Source organism: Alligator mississippiensis, chromosome 5 (genome assembly GCF_030867095.1).
Source record: "Alligator mississippiensis isolate rAllMis1 chromosome 5, rAllMis1, whole genome shotgun sequence".
Lineage (NCBI taxonomy): Eukaryota > Metazoa > Chordata > Crocodylia > Alligatoridae > Alligator > Alligator mississippiensis.
In genome coordinates this window covers 120,380,549-120,399,873 of record NC_081828.1, presented here as the reverse complement: position 1 = coordinate 120,399,873, position 19,325 = coordinate 120,380,549, and the positions used below count along the sequence as shown (strand labels likewise).

The 19,325-nt window shown below is 41.8% G+C and overlaps 1 long non-coding RNA gene across 1 annotated transcript in view; it reads left to right on the top strand.

The window, feature by feature from the left end:
* LOC132250656 (uncharacterized) overlaps nt 1–18,736 on the top strand; it is a 51,452-nt gene extending 32,716 nt beyond the window's left edge. Inside the window, exon 4 of the long non-coding RNA XR_009462259.1 lies at nt 16,463–18,736. This is a non-coding gene — a long non-coding RNA (uncharacterized LOC132250656). The remainder of the gene's footprint in view (nt 1–16,462) is intronic.
* The last annotated feature ends 589 nt before the right edge of the window (nt 18,737–19,325 follow it).

Here is a 19,325-nt window from a genome sequence, read left to right as displayed (position 1 = left end):
GGAACAAAAATTAACAACTTTACTGGACTAAACACAGACAATGGTGTTATAGCTCGCTACAATTTACCTGCTCCATCTGTTAAGGTCTCTGTATGCTACAGGTAATGCTCTTCCCTTTTGAATGGTCTTATTCTTTTATATTGTTAGGTTTATCTATTTCATGTGGCCTTTACTTGGTTTATATCTACTCCTGATTACTTCGCCTTGCTCCAGAGATTTGCTGCCCTTTTCCCATTCTTAAGTGACTATTTTCATTTACATAATGGAGGTAAACATAAGTCATTGTTTTACCTTGTGTTTAGCTTAGACTGTCTCTGCCTCTTTCACAAACCTAAGAAAGGGCAATTTGTGTCTGAAAGCTTGATTAACATCCCCCCCAACTACACAGTCGGTTCAATAAAAGTATCTGTTTGTTGTCCATTTTCTTTAATCTATGAATTCTCTACCTGTGTTATATATTTAAATAAGAGAGAGCGAGCTGATCAGAGAGAGAGAGAGAAAGAAAATGCTGATGAAAGAGAGAGATGATGAAAGAGATAGAGATCTATACATAATATGTATGTACCCTTTTCTCAGATCAAACCAAAAAAGTTCTATTCACTATGATTTGTGATTTTACATTGTCATGACTATTTGAGATACTATTGGGAAGCCATTTCAATATTTACTCATCCCAAAGTTTTCACAAATGTGTATTTTATCTATTTAGATACCTAAGGTATTATCATAACTGACATCTGAATATCAGTCATTTGAAACCAAACAATATATTACACAACAAATCATACAACATACTTAGCAACCAGACAGATTAACAAGGGCTGAGACCATTTACCTGAACTATATTTCTTTAGAAAACTATATATTCCATTGGCAAAAAATTCTCTCTCTTTCATCAGCTTTACTCCTGATTCTCTCTTCTATGACTGTAATCAGAATCAGACTTGGTACCTAAGTAAATTTATCAATAAATTCTTACTATGTTTTTATGGACTTCTTTGGAAGATAAAACTAGAGAGAATTCACACTGTCTCTATTTCACCTCAAAAATGTAGAAAATTAGCACATGTGAGAGCAGAAGAAGAATATTCATCATATTTTTAAGAGGACCTCCATCTGCCAGGACATTTGAATGTATGTAGAATGCCTGCTGAGTTTGTTCATAGAATCATAGTTGATATGTTTTGGGTATGTGGCAAGAAACAAACAGTGAACTGCTTTAGCCAGTTTCAGGAAATATGAAATGGTGGATCACTCTCAAAGTCATCAATAACGTTATATATACGTCACTTAATTTCTTTTTGCACAAACAAGTAAAAATACAGTGGGGAAGGAAGATGAATGGTTGGAGGCTCCCTCAAAAGGAACCATTGAGGAACATTTTTTTTTCCCCATGTTGTGTGAGAAATGTCCCCACCACCACCAAAAAAAGAAGAAATTATTTCTAATATAGACATTTCTTTCCCAGCCCCTCACCAGTTTCATTCAGACTGAAATAAATTCAGCATTTTTATGGCAAGGGAAGAAAAAGGATAGATGGAGAAAATACAACAAAAATACTGAAGTAGCTTAGAAAGTATAGGTACCAAAATATTTGCTTTCATACCAAATAAATGTTTGATTTTTTAAAAACAAAAAACTCAGAGGCAGCTCTGTATGTAGGAATGGATGGAGCATATTATGGCAAATTTGTCAGCCAGTGAAGCTATGCCCAGAGCACTGTGTAGAAGTATCAAACTTGCAGATATTTACAGGGTGAGTCAAAAGAATACATCTACACTGCACAATGCAGAGCAGTATGCTGACCTAGCCTTAAATTAGCTAGCTTGCATACCAGAAGCAGTAAAACTATATTAGCACAGAGCACTTGTGGAAAGGATATACTATCTTGGGTACAGCTCCACACTATGCAGCTGTAGCATTTTTATTACTCAAGCTAACTTGGGTGGCTCTGTAATTGTTTGCACATTTATTTAATGGGGTTGTTATGCAATCCAGAAACCGTTCAATCCAGGACCGAATCCTTCAGAAAAAAAAAAAAAGTAGTGATGCTCATTTACACCCCAGAATACCTGTTATTGACAGCCTTGCTGAATTGTTTAAAAACAGCATAAGATATTTTTGGACAGGATCGACTCTCAGAGCTGTCTTTTTGAAATGTTCCTACAGTCTTTCCCCCACCTTCCAATACACTGGTCATAAGCCCTACTTGGAAATGTAAATTTTAGCTATCAAAACAGTCCACTTTCTGGTTCATCACAACTTCATAGGTACAGAGATCCTTAAACAAAGTGGGACCCATCAACACACAACTAGAATAGATATAATACAGGTCATCCAGGATATATCACGGGCCATCTTCATCCCTGCATAGAGGGACTACCTACTTTCATATATAATGAGGACAAAAAATCATGGTTGTATTCCAGAGGCTTTACTTTTGGAATTTGTCATTTATATACAGCAGGTCCTTGGGCTTATAGGAACACAGAGAAACAAACTTATAGAAAATGGAAAGCAATGAGGTTCATCCTCCTCAGAGCCAAACAAGGGTGAGGTCACTGAACAGAAGAACTTCATGCTAGGCTAGATGCTGACAGTGGAACAGTAGGGGGGCATTTGCACAAGACATTTACTGTGGAGCTGACTAATTAGTTCCACAGTAAAAGTCACAGCATCTATACGCGTGACCCTATTAGGGGAAATACTACCCTGCTGTGGAGTTTTTCATGCACAGCAGCGCATGTGTAGATGCTGATCTGGCTGGCTGGGACATGACAGTGCTTCAGTGCAGGGCCTGCCTGCCAGGTAGCCCACACTGAAGCACCCTTGTTCCCCAGCCAGCCTCTCCGCAGCACATTGAGCCCAGTCAGAGTAGCCTTGGGCTGGCAGGCTGACCCCGAGGGCCTCCTGCCAGCCAGGGCTGCTCCAACTGGGCTCCATGTGCTGCACATGAATAAACTCTGGAGCTTATTGGTCCAGAGTTAACTGCTCCTGGGAGTGCCAGTTGAACATATGGCTGGGAACAATTAACTCCAGAGCAATCAACTCCAGAGTTTATTCATGAGCACTAATCGCACATGTAGATGCACTCTAGGAGAAGAAAACAAATGTTGTCTCATGCTCCTTTGTGGAGTTCAGTTGGGTAAAACACTTTTATACAGTGAGTCTTGTGTTACAAGTATTCCCAAATGGACAGGGAACCTACTTTGCCAGTTGGCTTAGCACTCTTAACAGTCGGTTTTTCAAGAATCAATTAAGTAAAACGAGCGTTAAGTGAAACCGAAAGTGTTTGATGACCCAAGATGGGACCGCAATTTTTTTAATGACCCAAGATGGTGACCGTAAGCATTATAACAAAACTCGCTGAGTTCTAAGTGAAATCATATATCAATTTAAAATGAGTGTTAAGCGGGGGTTGCCTGTATGGAGTAGAAACAGGGAGCTGTCTTGTTTTTATGGCACTATGAATACGCCAAATATCTATTCCATCCTCAGGAGAGCAATCAGACCTACAGTCAGAGTCCAAGTTCTCTTCTCAAAAGTTGCCTTTAATTAAAAAAGAAAAAAACCCAACAAACATCCTCTGCCTAAAATTCATCACTGAGCTCCATCTAGTATATTCCCTTCAGAGACTTCCCCATCATTATTTTGTTTACACCAAAAAGACATTTCTACTTTCGCCATTTTTACAACTCCTTTTGAGTTGGAGGTAAATGGATTCATGTGGCAGCATGACACCGAAGGAATTATCCTGAAAAATAATACAGGGTTTGATCATCTCAGCCTGAGGTGAGTTACTAAAAGAGCCATGTATTTTTGGACAGGGCCTGTCACCATATAACAGGCATTGTAAGTAGTAAAAATGGCACAGCACACAGGAAGACAGCATCTACAGCTGATACTCCTTCTACAGTGAAATATTTACCTAACTCTAGCCTTAATCCTGGAAACATGTATCTACATCCTTAACACAAAGATTAAATTTAAAGTCTACTCACATGCACATCTGTTTGCAGGATCAAGGACTTTATGGGAGATTTTTTTAATATCCATAATACAGAGTAGGGATAGAATTTATTATTGGAATAGATTTTTTCTCCCTGTGCTTATGGTGGTAAACTCTAACCATCTTTCAGAGCACACTGTAAGGTCTACCCTTGCCTTTGATGGTTCTGAAATTTCTAATGTATTAAAACTTGACCTTACTAAGATAAACTGACATTGTTTCAATAAAGACATTTTAGTTTCAAATTTTAACAAGAGGCAATTTTCTGAACAGAAAAATAGCTTGGCAAAATTTAAAAACAACAACAGCTATGTAGGGAGAGCATGTTATTTAAGCTACGTTGACATTTCTGCACCTCACCTGAATTTATCTCAAGGAGACTAGCAACAAACTAAGAGTCTGAGTACACTTGACACACATCATCATTCATAGTAATGTAGGAAAAGATAAAGCCTGGGATAATTTAAGGCAATTTAAACCAGTGATGCTTGAGATTATCTGAAGCTCTTCTCAACTTGTCCAGCAGTACCTGAAAGAGACAGTAGGTGTAATGCAATGCCCGTATTTTTAACCAAAAAAAGTGCTCATTTTCCTTGGTAGTTTTCTTAAAACCTCCCATCACAGCATTACACCTCTGCAAATGGTAGCAACAGTGGGAAAATTAGCATAAACTGGTCACTAGCATTTTTATTGCTGGCTTATACCTAACTGGAATCTGCTGTTATGGTTTAGCGATAAAATCCTTACTGGTCAGGCAGGACACCTGGGTTCAGTTTCCAGATACATATATAACTGCAGCCATTGAGGCATTGAACATCAAAACTTGGTTTGGCCTTTGCATATTGTCTCAAGATGCAGACAGAAGTGCCGCTCCCCATTACAACTGAGAATGCTTTGCAGGAAGTGCTCTGAGTTACAATGATCCCCCAGACCAAACAGAAGTTCACTGTTGGTTCGGAGGAGGGGAATCTAGCTGCTGACTGTATCCTACAACTGGTTTTCCCTAGCAACGGCCCCTCCACTCTGTGAGGCTGCAGACTTTCAGAATGGGAGAGGAGGGAAAGGGAGGGGAGGGAGCTTGTTCTAGAGGTTCCTCAGTCAGCCATGGAGTGTGGGAAAGGTGAATTGGAGACCCCCCACCTTAGGGGGGCTCCAATATACCAGCCCAACCCTCCAGCAGAGGCTGAAAACCCCCAGAGCAAATTCCATTCATGCCCTTTCCCCCCTCCCATTATGACAACAGCTCAAGGCTGGCAGTCAGCGCAGAAAGAAGTTACAGAAGATGGTATGTTTTGAAACATCTTCATCTGATCCCACATGCAATGAGGGTTCAGATTTTCACTTGGCTGGCCATTTTTGAAGCTATCTGCAGCCATGCACTTGTCTGGTTGTGGCTATAGACCACTTTGTGTTCAGATAGGGTGAAAATTGTCACTTCTGTCTGCACCCTCAATGGCCTAAAGTGGGGATGGAAGGTTTGGACAGGCTCCACTACTCCACACTTCTGCATAGGCATATGCATATACAATGAAGATCATGGTGGCCTCCAGGGCTGTCCTTAAGTGGTGGGGGGGGGGGGAGGTGAATCAGGGCGACTGCCCTGAGCTTTGGGGGGCCCTATAGAAAGCACTGTACAGGTCCTGCTGAGGCTGCTGTATACTGCTGGCTCAACACTGTGGCCACTTGCCACCCTCCCTCCCTCCCCCTGCTCCACGCTCTGGCTGCTCACTCCCCCCGTTCCAGCTGCTCGCTGTCCCCTAGCTCCACACAGGCTGATATGCTCTGGGCCCCGCACACCCCTAGGGATGGCTCTGGTGATGTCTCACACATACACCATGACCCAGAAGGATTGAGGGTTGCCTACTCCGCTACCTGACTTAGAACTGTTGTACAGGTCTAAGTGGGTTAAATAACACAATGATCAAAATATGTTTGATTCCAAATTACTCCAATACTGTTATTGTCATTGGTTGCACCAGTGAGTGATAGTGAGACGGCAAACTGTTGGTGTAGGCAAGGAGAAGAAATCTAGAAGTAGGCTCCAGTCTTTGACTTGGAGAGCATGACTGGAAAAGACTTTAATAAATAATATTAAATTGATTGTTACTTGGTCAGAACTTCAGCGTAAGCAATTTAAAAAAAATAAAATGTCCTTGCTGCTGATACTTCTATTGCAGCAGGCTAGGGGCCCATCCTGGAATAAGAGTACATGCAGATGAATCAATATGCCAATGGAGAGTCCCACTGAAGTCAGAGCTTTTCACAGCAGCAGGGTCTTCACCTGTTAGAAACTCACTGAAGGACCAGAAAAACAGTTTGGCCAGCCTTTAGCAAGAAGGAATACAAGCAATATGAGGACTTCACACACTTTTTGGGTTCTATGAAGATACAGATTTTACTGTCCGATTAAAATATGAGGACCCCTGGAAAAGGTCTCTCTCACTATCTGTTATTACATTTACATGTACAACTAGAGATGGAGGCAATTTCCCCACTCTGCCCCCTGCAACAGCTTAGGGCACTGACTTTCCACTGTGTTATGTTAAATGCATAGATTCCATTGCAGAGAACTCATAAAAGCATTATCTACTTTTACAGAAAGAGGGTGATATAGCACATTACAGCATCAGAGCAGAGTCAATTAATTGAGTCTGCTGGAGTGTGGTAATTACTGCCCTCCAGTAGACTCCAGCATCTTGTGTAACAGCATCCCCATGCTAAAAAATGGTGGTGGAGGTGCTTAACTAAAGCTTGTTTGACCACCTTTAGTTAAAGTACCCCTGTTGTCATTTTTCAGCATGGGGATGCTGATACATGAGATGCTCCAGGATCTTTAATTAGAGTGACTCTCGGAGCCACTCTAATTAAAGCACTCCCCCCACCCCCTCCCACCCACACACACACTCCTGGAGCATATGTATGAAATACCTAACACTTATGGCCTTTTTTGCTATTTAGGTGCCAAACTTCACAGTAGGAATTAGACATCTCATTACCTTTGAAAATTGGTCCAAGTCAGTGACTGGTCAAATATCCTACAGGGATTTGGTAGTAGAGCAGGGAATGTGAACTGAAGCCTTCCAAGGCTTAGCTTAAAACCCTAACAGCTGATCTATCTTTACTCTCAACCAACCTTCCTGCTTGCAGTTACCAGCACAAAAGGCATGGATAGTGGAAAAAGGGCACGGCTGAAACTTCCCTTTTCTGAAGTGATCTCAGTGGCCATGTTAGCCTTTTTGGACACTAACTCATGCACAGGTGATCCATATTTGAAGAAACTCACATTTTTCTAAGCAGTCCTGGACACTACTTAGCCCCACCTAAAGAACCAGGCCTCCAACTGTCCTGCATGAGAATGCTGAAGTGCAGCATTTGATTAGCTTTATTTTTGGTAAGCTAAAAGGTTAGTAAATTTGTTTCTAGTGGAATAGAGGCACTAACTGGCTAGGTGTGCAGTAATTCTAGTATTCTTAAAATGTGTTCATACCTATTATAAATGTGATTTCCTCTCAAAGGAAAATGGAATAATTTTGTGGATACTCACAAACAAGCAGTATTTGAGAAAGAGAAACATTAAGACACGGTAAAAGTAAAAATCTGATCTGCAGATGTTAATACTTTGCCTACGTTTCTGGTGACATTTTGAGAGTGATATTTCTGTTCCTATAACACTACAATCATATTTAAAATCATAGGAATATAGAAAATTAAGGTTGGAAAGGACCTCAGGACGTCATCTAGTCCAATCTCCAGCTCAAAAACAGGACCATCACCAACTAGATCATTTCATCCAGGACTTTGTTGAAACAGGCCTTAAAACCTCCTAGGATGGAGATTTTACCACCACTCTCGGTAACCTGTTCCAGTGCTTCACCACCCTTCTAGTGAGAAAATTCTTCCTAATATCCAACCTAAACTTCTCTTGCTGCAGCTTGTGACCATTGCTCCTTGTTCTGTCACCTGCTGTCACTAAGAGCAGTCTAGCTCCATCCTCTTTGGACCCTGCTTCAGGTAGTTGAAGGCTGCTATTAAATCCCCTCAGTCTTCTCTTCTGTAGAATAAATAAGCCCGGTTCCCTCAGCCCCTCCTTAGCAGTCATGTGCCCCAGACCTCTAATCATTTTCATTGCCCAGCTTGTCCACAAATGGGGAGCAAGGCTGAAGAAAAAGCATACATTCTGCAGAAATACCTTGCATGTAGTAGGCATAAACAGTAAAATCTGTTTTTATTTTGAAATATGAGTTTCACAGTATTATTTACTTTTAACGTTTCAAAGCTTGGCTAATTTCAGGGTGTTTTGGAGAGAGCAACAGACTTATTATTACATTTTAAAGTGTCTCATATGTCTTCCACGTATAAAATAAGTGATTAGCAACACTTTATTTTGCATTCAATTTCGCTGTGGCCATAGGCACATTACATAGCGAAAAAATGTGTTGTGCACTAACAGCAATTTTTGAAAGCTGCTTGAATCTGTTGGTTGGATCTAACCCAAATGTTTTTATTGTACTTTAAAAAAATGCATAAATGAAGGAGTGTCTATCCAGTGTTATGGGCATCCCTGAAAGTCTTTTGGAAATACAGTGAGGATAAAATATTCTAAAACATTTAAGTGATTTAAAAACTAAATGTCATTTTTGAAAGCGACTGAGGGCTTTGTTACACATTATGTTTAGGTGCCTTAGGGAGCTCCAAACCCCTGGACTGTCCACACATTTAGATGTATAAACTAGTTTCAAGCACACTTTAGGCATCTTAAAAGTGACACCACTCCATTTTGATCCATGGAGCTTGTGTTCCATGAATGTGTGGCTACTCGCCAGAGATATGCTCCCCAAGTTGCAGTCCTCCAGCAACCCAGGAATGAAATGTCCCCTTCGCCCATCTTTCTGTTCTGTGGGGACAACTCACAGCTGTAGCTTCTAGTCAGGCCCCTGTTCACCAGCCCAGTAGTGGAAAGTCACAGCTGCACAGGTCAGGGACAGTCAGAGGAGGTTTTTAGCTTGAACGTGCATCTATACCAAACTCAAACAAACACTAACAAAAAAATCAACATTTGAGAAGCATAAAGTACAATGTGTAACAGAGGTTCTTAGGCATCCGGCAGTCTAAATTCCAGCGGCACTAGTGCCAATTACCTCCTAATTATCTTCTTATAACAAGAATAAAAAGCCTTATAATTTCTGAATGACCCACTACCTGAGTGAAATCAAATAACCTTGTAACAACTTGACTGCCCTAAGATCCAATTGCCCCACCCACATAGTTCCCATTGGAGGCCCACACCACCTCTAACTAGCCCTACCCATCACCTACCTCTTCACAGACACGTGGGGAAAGATGGGCTTTGCAGCACAACGTGAAGACAGCACCCAAACAGAAGTGCTCTAGAAATAGGGTCTGCAATCTTTGAAATGCCCTAACATGGAACACCTTTCCATCTGGCCTTTCATTTATCAGTGGGGCAACAGCTTAGCTACCTCTACTGGTCATGTATAGCAGAATATACAGAGGGAGAACAGTATCTTCAAATGTTAATTAACAGTAAAACATGAAGTATCTTCTCCCAGACTTACTTCCAACCTAAGTTATTAACTTCAATGGTATAGGCTGCTTGCCCATCTCCCTGACATCACACAGAAGGTCTGGCTTAGGCCCTCTTCAATGGCCTTCCACTGTATTTATTTCACTGAAGACTAGGACAGTGCATCAATGTTCCCTTCCTCTTAATCTAGACATCCTGCAAGGACTTTTCTGTTTCTACAGGTTTCTATTTTACAGACCAATTGTCTAAGAATATTGCACTTCTCCCAAACCACCATAAAGAAGCCAATTTACCTCCTTCTGTTCTTCCACTTTAACCCATCATCTTCTTACTTTATCCTCACTTAATCCTGAGGGTTGAGCCCATCCATTACAGGTGACGCCAGGCCTAATTCCCCATCAAAATCCAGCCATCCCATGATTTAGAGTGAATCAGGACAAAACCTTTTTTGAGGTGGGAAGTATGGCTAATTTTTCAAGTCTATATTTAACACTCATGTCTTTTTGCATTTGGCTGTTCTGAATGGAAACAGAAGCATCAAAATAACATAAAAGGCCATTGTCCTTGGATTTCTGATGTGAGCAAAGTAGAAAGCACAGGAAGTTTCCTGAGATTTTTGAAGCCATGAGGGTTAGCTAAACTTATCTGAGAGGACCCTCCAAAGCTCTTCTTTAGGTTCATTTATCACTAATTCAGGCACTATTGTAAATCATTTGCAAGTGGAACAAAGCCCAGTGGTGGTATGGGCCTACTTCAAAACCAAATGTATCACTTTAAATAATTAGCTTAGTTTTTGGCTGTCTGACTTGGATTTTCCTTTACCTTTAGTGAAATGAAATTTCTCCAATACTAATGAAGCATACAAGTTATGCTATAGCTTTTTTGCAAACATGTTACACTATTTCAAGACCCCTGAGTATAGTTATATTGGCCAAATAAATCTTCCAGATAGGTAATAATACAGTGCATCTATAATCCTCTCTTGCTTCCATGTCATATCATTTACCCGTGCTCCTTATCAGTAACTACATGTTTGCTGAAAAATATGCTGTTGTGCATGCAATTCTTGCTTCATCTGCATAACTCCCAAATGGAGCATAGTAAAACTTTTGTTTGGCATTATTAGCAGGCTATAAAAGAAGGGCTGTTTGAAGGGTTTCTGCATAATGCTTTCTGTAGGTTAAATTCACCTCCTTGCAGAGAACCAACGCGCAGTCTATACATCAGTTATAACCCAGCAAAGCATGCAGGGAACCAACACGTAGCCTATACATAAGGTGACCAGACACCCCAGTTTGGCCGGGACAGTCCCAGATTTTGTAGGCCATCTTGGCATCCTGACTGGTTGGTGAAATTAAACACAAGTCTTGGAAGCAGCTACTTAACATGATCCCTTCTTTCTCTACTGATTTTACTGCACATGAGTGTGTGGCAGCAGAGCCAGCTTTATGAAAAATGGTGCCCAGGGCAAACTTGTATTTTGGCGCCTTCCCCGCCAAGCCAGTGAGGAGGTGGAGCGGCCTGGTGCTCCAGGCAGGTGGTTGGGCAGGTACTACTGCTGCTGTGGGAAGATTGGAGTAAGTGCCACCCCACACATACATGCCTGGCCTAGCTCCTCCTGAGCAGCAGCTGAAGGCAGGGGGGGAGGGGGGTGGAACCAGTGGAGTCTTCCCACCTTGCTCCCACACAGTAGCCGAGTGGAGGGAGGGATGAGGATATCAAGCCTGGGTGCCTCATTCCCCAGCCCAAATGACCACATGCCCATTTACAGTTGGCTTAAATGAAAATGGCGTGGAGTCTGCCCACCTTGTTCCCACACAGTGCCTTCCCCACTGCCTGCCTAGCATACCATGCCACTCCGCCTTCACTTGGAACAATGTCCTGGCTTTCTTTTAAAATAATATGGTCACCATACCTATACATTACCCATACCCAACAAAGGCTTATTTTGACAATCTGTTCCAAGGGAATCTAAGTGCTACACTTAAGTTTATCTTTCCCTGTCCATATGGGTGAATATTGTTTTTAAGGTCAGGTTGTGTAGCTTACACAACTGCCCCAAACTGGGACAGAGTCCCACCACTGATGATAGAGCTTCACAAAGAATTGTATTTCTAGAGCAAAGGGAAAGAGCCACACTGAAGCACTGCCTTGGATGAAAGCTATACAAGCTAGAAATGAAAGAGGACTTGTATTCTCAAATCCAGCAACCATACACTCATCCAACTCCCTGGGAAGTGAAGGGACAAACGTAGGGTTTATTTTAATCCTTCCCTGTCCTTTTGGGGATGACTTGAGCCCATGAATGAAATGGAGGAAATCACAGTTGAGCCTCTGCATATGGTAAAGACTAGATGGGATAATTCTCTCTCTCTGCCTCTTAGTCAGGTAGTATAAGGACTCTTGTCATTAAGAAAAAGACACTGACATAATTTCAAAGCAGATGTATTTGTAACATATCAGATGTTGCCTTGTGACAGAACAAAAGCTTGCAGAATATGGTAAAGAAGTTAAAGTGATAAGAAGCTTATGAACTTAGGCCAAAGTTGTCTTCCTGACAGTTTAAACAACACTGAAGGTTTATTTAAGGTTAAAATCTGGCATTGATAACAAAAATGACTTAGCAAAGGTCAAGAGAAGTATTTCTAGGCCCCCTGCAGAAAATATTTAAATAGCCATATTTCTATACATCTGAACTGAAACATTCCCCATCTTATACCAGTATGTGAAGACCTGAAAATGAAACCGACTAGAAACAAGAATGAAACTGTCTTATTCATTTGCATTGCCTGAACTGAGTGAGTGTAGGACATAAATCACTGGCATCCTTGGTGAAAAGTAAATCAGATTTTGGAAGCTCTTTCATTTTTTTGATCATCTCAGGTATTGTAATAAACATGGATAGGGACATGGTGGTGGTTATTCTTTTAACTTATGCAACTGAATTCTGTTTTCAGTTATGTTGATGTAACTGCAGTGTAAGTCCTTTCCAAGGGTTATCACGCAGACACCCGCATGACAGAGGAGACTGATTGATGCTTTTTAACCTTAAAATGACACTTTAAATACCCAATGTTATAAAATGATAGTAGGACCAGATTTACAGCAGTTTCAACCTTGGTGTAATAAATCACACTGAAGAAATATGTGGTGCAAATAATATTGGTAATAAAATAACATGAATAATAACTAAATGCAGTATATTAAGGAACTGCAAATTGAGACAAGTCATCTCATTGTAATTTGAAACATAAGAAAAACAATGTTACATCAGTTTGGAAAAAGACAGGACAGTTTGAGGCCTTTGTAGGCGTGCAATCTGCAGCAAACTGGGTACTTTCTATTTCAATGTTTAAAGGCTTTAGATTTAGATAGGTCTGCAAGCCTTTTGTGAGGGCATGGTTTTCTCTCTCCTCTACTTATAAAAGTCTGTTGATTATTTGGTAAGGGACTTTGAGAAAAACAGCTCTCATATTTAATTACCATATTTACGTGTTAATAAGACAACCCTGAATATAAGGTGACCCTCCTATTAGACTCTATATATGGAAAAATTATACATTTATATTTTTCAGGTATATAACCTAATTATGAGATATTTGCCTTGAATGTGTCCCCTTCCCACTGTTATAGCAGGAAACATAGATCTGGAGAGCCAGGTAGCTCCGGCACCCTTTGCACCCCCACCTTCTTCCCCCCCAAAGGCTCTTCCCCTCCCCCTTACTGTTAGATCCTGCTCGCTCTGAGCATATGGAAGGCAGGGGTATATTTGAAAACACTAACCTTAAAATAAACATACCTGTGCTAATTTGCATGTAGACTTAGTTCATCCAGAATTGATGCATTTACCTTTTTTGAAACTGCTGCAAGTTTTAAGGAGCACTTTTATACCTACTTATATATAAATCAAACTATGCATGATTAGTCCAAAGCCAAAATGATTTACTATATGATTCATTGGGTTGGGCCCCATCAAAGTTAACTGTATTTCAAGCCATGGTGACCACACAGCTCAGCATGTGTGTACTCCATATATCCCCCACAAAGGATCCATGTGCTAATTAGCCCCCACTCATGACTGCAACTGGGTGTTCTTGTCACAAGTCCAGGGTAAGATGCTCCAAAAATTTATATGCAGATGAGGCATAAGACAACTTGGTCTGGCTTCACCTCATGGAGGACAGGGCCACACTAATCATGTGCAATAGGCTGAGAGAGGGGGTAACAGAAGGATTCTGGATGAATTGTTTGGGGCCCCATTTAGTGATATTTGCCAGACATTTAAGGTGGTGAAGAAACAAGAATCATTGGAAATGGGAAAGAAATGTACGGCTCAGCTGTAGGAGTGAAGAGGCAGTAAAACTGTATGCAATGTAGTTCATAGGATTCATAGATGTAGGTCCAGAAGGGACCTTGTAGATCTTCTAGTCCGACCCCCTGCCATGGGCAGGAGAGAAAAAAAACTGGGCTCAAATGACCCCAGCCAGGTAAACGTCGAGCCTCCTCTTAGAGACCCCCAGGGTAGGAGCCATCACCGCTTCCCTTGGAAGTTGGTTCCAGATCCTAGCCACCCTGACTGTGAGGTAGTGCCTTCTAACGTCTAGTCTAAACCTACTCTCTAGCACTTATGGCTGTTATTCCTTGTTACTCCGGGAGGTGCTCGGGGGAACAAGGTCTCTCCCAAACCCCGCTGGTCCACCCTAGTAAGTTTATAGATGGCCACCAGGTCCCCTCTCAGCCTTCTCTTGTGAAGGCTGAACAGGTTAAGGTCCCGTAGCCCCTCCTCATAGGGTCTGCCCTGCTGTTCCCGGATCATGCGAGTGGCCCTCCTTTGGACTCTCTCGATGCTGTCTACATCCCTCCTGAAGTGCAGCGCCCAGAACTGGACACAGTACTCCTGCTGCGGTCTGACCAGTGTTGCATAGAGGAGGAGGATCACCTCCTTGGCCCTGCTTGTGATGCATCTGTGGATGCAGGACAAGGTATGGTTAGCCCTACTGACCATGTCCTCGCATTGTCGGCCCATGTTCATGTTGGAGTCAATAATGACTCCAAGATCTCTTTGTGCCACCATGCTTTCAAGAAGGGAGTTCCCCAGCCTATAGGTATGCTGCTGGTTCTTACTGCCCAAGTGCAGCACCCTGTACTTGTCAGTATTGAATCCCATCCTATTTTCATTTTTCCACCCCTGTAATCTGTCCAGGTCCTGCTGTAATCTGCCCTTCCCTTCTAGTGTGCCCACCTCACCCCAAATCTTGGTGTCATCTGTGAATTTAAACAGGCTGCTCTTCACCCCGTTGTCCAAGTTGCTAATAAAGAAATTGAACAGTGCAGGCCCAAGGACCAAGCCCTGGGGGACCCTACTGCCCACTTCTCTCCAGGTTGAAAATGACCTGTCCAACACCACTCTCTGAGTGCGACCCCTCAGCCAATTTGGAATCCATTTGACTGCGTAGGCATCAATGCCACAGTCACTTAGCTTTTTAATGAGAATGGGGTGGGAGATAGTGTCAAAGGCCTTCCTGAAGTCCAGAAAGACTACATCCACTGCAACACCTGTGTCCAATGATTTTGTGACCTGATTGTAGAAGACAATCAGGTTGGTCTGACAGGACCTGCCCCTAATGAAGCCATGCTGGTTGCCCTTGAGCATCATCCCCGCTGCTGGCCCATCACAGATGTGCTCCTTGATAATCTTCTCAAAATGCTTTCCCAGAATTGAAGTAAGACTAATGGGTCTATAGTTGCCCATATAGTTGCACTACAATCATTCAGATGGGTTGTACTAATCTATCTTTGTGATCAAAAAAAAAAAGTTCCCATCATTTGCTCAATATGGGCCATGTGTTTTATAGTCATGCTCAGTGTTGGCTGCATTTTATCAACTTCATAGTTGGGTTCCATTGCTGAATACATACTGCTTTTGGGAGCAATTTAATAATAGACAATATATTTAATGAGGCTTCCTTGCATGCAAATGTAAGAAAAGGGGCTTTCCTCCCATTGCCGATTGGGGAAATAAACCTGAACTTGTATTTGAGTAAATATGGTAGTCAAATGATTAATGTTTGAGAGTGCTTAAATTAGAGTGCTTAACTCTCTATACATTTGATTTGCATTAGAATTGAAAACTAAGCTGACAGCTAATTTACTATTTGATTTGTATACTGGGGTTAACTTAATTACATTTGAAAGGTCTTTGAGATTATCAGGTTAAAGTTGTCATGTAGGTGTTGAGGGGAGGACTTGTATTAATAGTAGTTTATTTCCCTCTCCTACAAATTTATTTCTCTTTTCTTCCTTTCCTGTACAGTGGGGGTTTTCTCATATTCTCTCAAAGTTATAAAATGGTTTCCAAGGGATATGTATTTTAGGAATACTCCAACTCTCATCCTAATTGAAATCACTGGCAAAATTCACATTACTTTTCAATGCAAGCAAGATCAGGTGTTCAGCATTTTTCTTTTCAAACTTCATTGTAAGCACCCTTTCTTTTGCCTACTTTCCGTTTCCCTCTCCCTTCTCTTTTATTTAGACTCTCTGCCAGTAATCCTGTTGCATTTGCTAGAAAGTGGAGCATAGAATTTGACAATCCCATTCATTTACTGATCAGGCTTTCCACCAGGAGACAATGTAATAAATCACCAGGAAGATACATTTGTTAAAACATTTGTATTTGCAGCCAGCTGTCTGGAAGAAAAGGTTTGGTTTTTTTTAAAAGGCAAGATTACTAAAGACCTATTAGAGATAGAAAGGTATATAAAATAGGAAAGCATATGATAACAAATATTTTTTTATTTAGATGTAAAAATACTCTATACTTTTCAAAGAGTCAAGCCAAGAAAAAAAAATTACACTAGGATAAGTAAAACTAAATGTTCAATTGGATGCCTTTTATATTTTGACAGAGAGAATGGTTAAAGAATCTCAGAAGTCAGAATCATGGAGAATCAGAAAGAAGTAGAGCTGGAAGAGACCTCCATATGTTATCTAGTTCAGCACCCTACCAGAAGGAGGATCATTCCTATCCACACCATCCTGTACAAATCCATTGTTTAACTTATTAGTAAAACTACTATCAACCTTGGCAACACAAGATATAACACCCTAACCTGCCACAGGTAAAGCAGGGGGACCATAAGAACCAACTGCTTCTGTAAAAGGTTGTTAATATAAGCTCAAGAAATCCCAGGTAGAGGGCCAAGTGCACCACTACAGAAGTGGGCAACCCCTCCCCCCCACCCAGTCCATACCAATCTCAGCATGGGGTTAAAAAAAAAAGTCCAAAGCTACTTTAGGGTACATTTACACTGCAGCAGGAGGAGGGTACAACACACCTTAGCAGCTCACTCTCACTCACATGCTCCAGCCCTGAAAAGATACTTCTGAGGTCACTCCAGGGCACCTCTCTGCAGCTACATGGCATGCATGAGAGTGGCACTGAGGTCAGAGAGCAGTTTCACTGGTGCACAGTTAGGTTTGGATCATATGAATGATACCAGTGAAGAGTGTTGTCTGGGAACTGCTCAGGCAGGAAATGCCTCAACTGTGGTGTGGAAACCACCTTAGGGTCCCCCTACATGTGCAGGTGAAGGTACAATGGGATCTAGTGCATGATCCACACAATCCCATCACCTGCCATGCTACATATGCATGGCATGAGGCGTGACTGTGGGATTGTGCACTGGAGCCCATTGCACCTTATTACTGGTGAAGGGGGAGCTTGGGATCACAATCCTGGGCTCCCCTGCACCTGCTGCCATGGCTGTAAGCCCCGCAGCTGCTGAGGCTTGTAGCGGGGGTAGCATTCCTCATGCTGCCCACTTTGTAATGCCCACAGCTGACATGGCCTGCAAGGCTATCAGCAGGGGCAGTGGGGAGAATGCTGCCACTGCTGCAAGTCCCACAGCCAACAAGGGTCCTGGAGGAGAGGGTAGAATTTTCCCTGTGCAAGCTCCGCAGCAGATGAGGAACGCTGCCACCACCATGAGCCTTGTCAACTGTAAGGCTGGTAGTAGTTGGTGCACCCCTATAGCTAGAGGACCCTCAATTGATGGAGCTCTCAGCCACAGGGCAGCACCTGGCCACACATTCAATGGCATGACTAGAACAAGCTACAAAGTTATTATACTTTTTTTTTGTGTGGAATAAAACAAACAATAAGCCACTAAGTTATCATGCCATTAATTGGTTGAACATGTAGCTGGGTTACAACTTAAGGCATGATTAACTGGTTATTTATGCCTTACGTGTAATGTGTAGAAGGGACCTTAGAGTCAGGGTCAGAATTCTCACTTATGTATGGAGGAAGTGTTGCTAAGCTGTTCTTCACATATGTGAATTTGAACCTCAGACGCATGCTCAGAGACATTTCCATTTCAGCTAGCTGCAAGTGGGCATGTGATCATTTGGTCTGAGGGATGAGAGGCACCCAGGCTTGATACCCCATCACTCCCTTCAGTGCTGTTCACTACAGAAACTGGGTTTTCCTTGAACCCGTCAGTGTAATTAACCATCTAGAACTAGCCAAATCTTTGGCCTTTTCTTACTTGTGGACAGAATTGTAGCTGCTAATCCATTTGAAAATGAGTGTAGGAGAAGAGGTTCTGAATAAATGGGTTGACATTTGACTCAGGACTGGAGCAACATTGAAAAAATGTGAAATGTCAAAAAACAAAAATAAAATAAGAGTTCTCTATTTGTGGGGAAAACAAGATATTTGACAACCCTGTCTCCAGCCATTTGCAGTTGTTCATACATATGAAAGGCAGTTTTATTATGAGTGGGGAACAGCTATCCCCTTGTGGACAGAATTCTTCTCATGACATCTATGAGTCTAATTCTCTGTAGGAAGCAGCACCACTTCACCTGGGGAAAAATTGTTACTAACTACAGTCAGCACTGGAATGATCTGTTGCCAATTTCCTGTGCACATACTAGCCTGGACTGGATTGTGCCAGGTCCATAAAACCTGCACCTTGTAAGTGGCTCTGGAAGACCAAACCAAGTCTGAAGGAATACCAGAAGAAGGCATCTAGGTGATACATGGTCATAAGGAGAACTGCACATTGTTATGCTCTTATAGGTTACATCTCACTATTTTTTGCATGTCCGTCTAGTTCTTTTTTCTGCTTTCTGTGGAATACTTTATATCCCAAGAGACGCAGTGAAGGGGCATAAGCTACATTCCATGGAATGTAGGAAATTGAATTGTTCCCATCTCCTGTGTGAGCTATTAAAAGGGGTCTACTGAAATCGAGGCAGCTGCTGGCAGATTTTGCAGGGAGACCAGTGGTTGGGCAGCCAATTTCACAGGCTGAGCATGGCAGCCACCCCCCCACACCTCTGCCTGGCCCAGTGGACCCAGAAGTCCTGCTTCTCCCTGTAGATAGCCAGATGGCTCCAAACTGCAACTTGCTAACACAAACATGTCAATTAATGTCTTCCATGGGCTTAATCCCATGAAGCCATTAATTAAGACCATGGAAGCCATTAATTGATGTATTAGTAAGTAATCTAAGTGGCCATTAATGGCTTCCACAGGTTCGATCAAGCCCGCCAAGCTATTAACGACTGCTTAGAAGTCTTAATAATGCAAGTACTACCAACTACATACGCTGTATTAACACTTGAATTTAAGAATTTAATTACAATCTAAACTGAACTATCTTATGAAAATAAAGCTATGCACAACATGAAGTATAACTATTACCAACCATATACATCTTATTAACTAATACCAACGATATATATCTTATTAAAGGACATTAT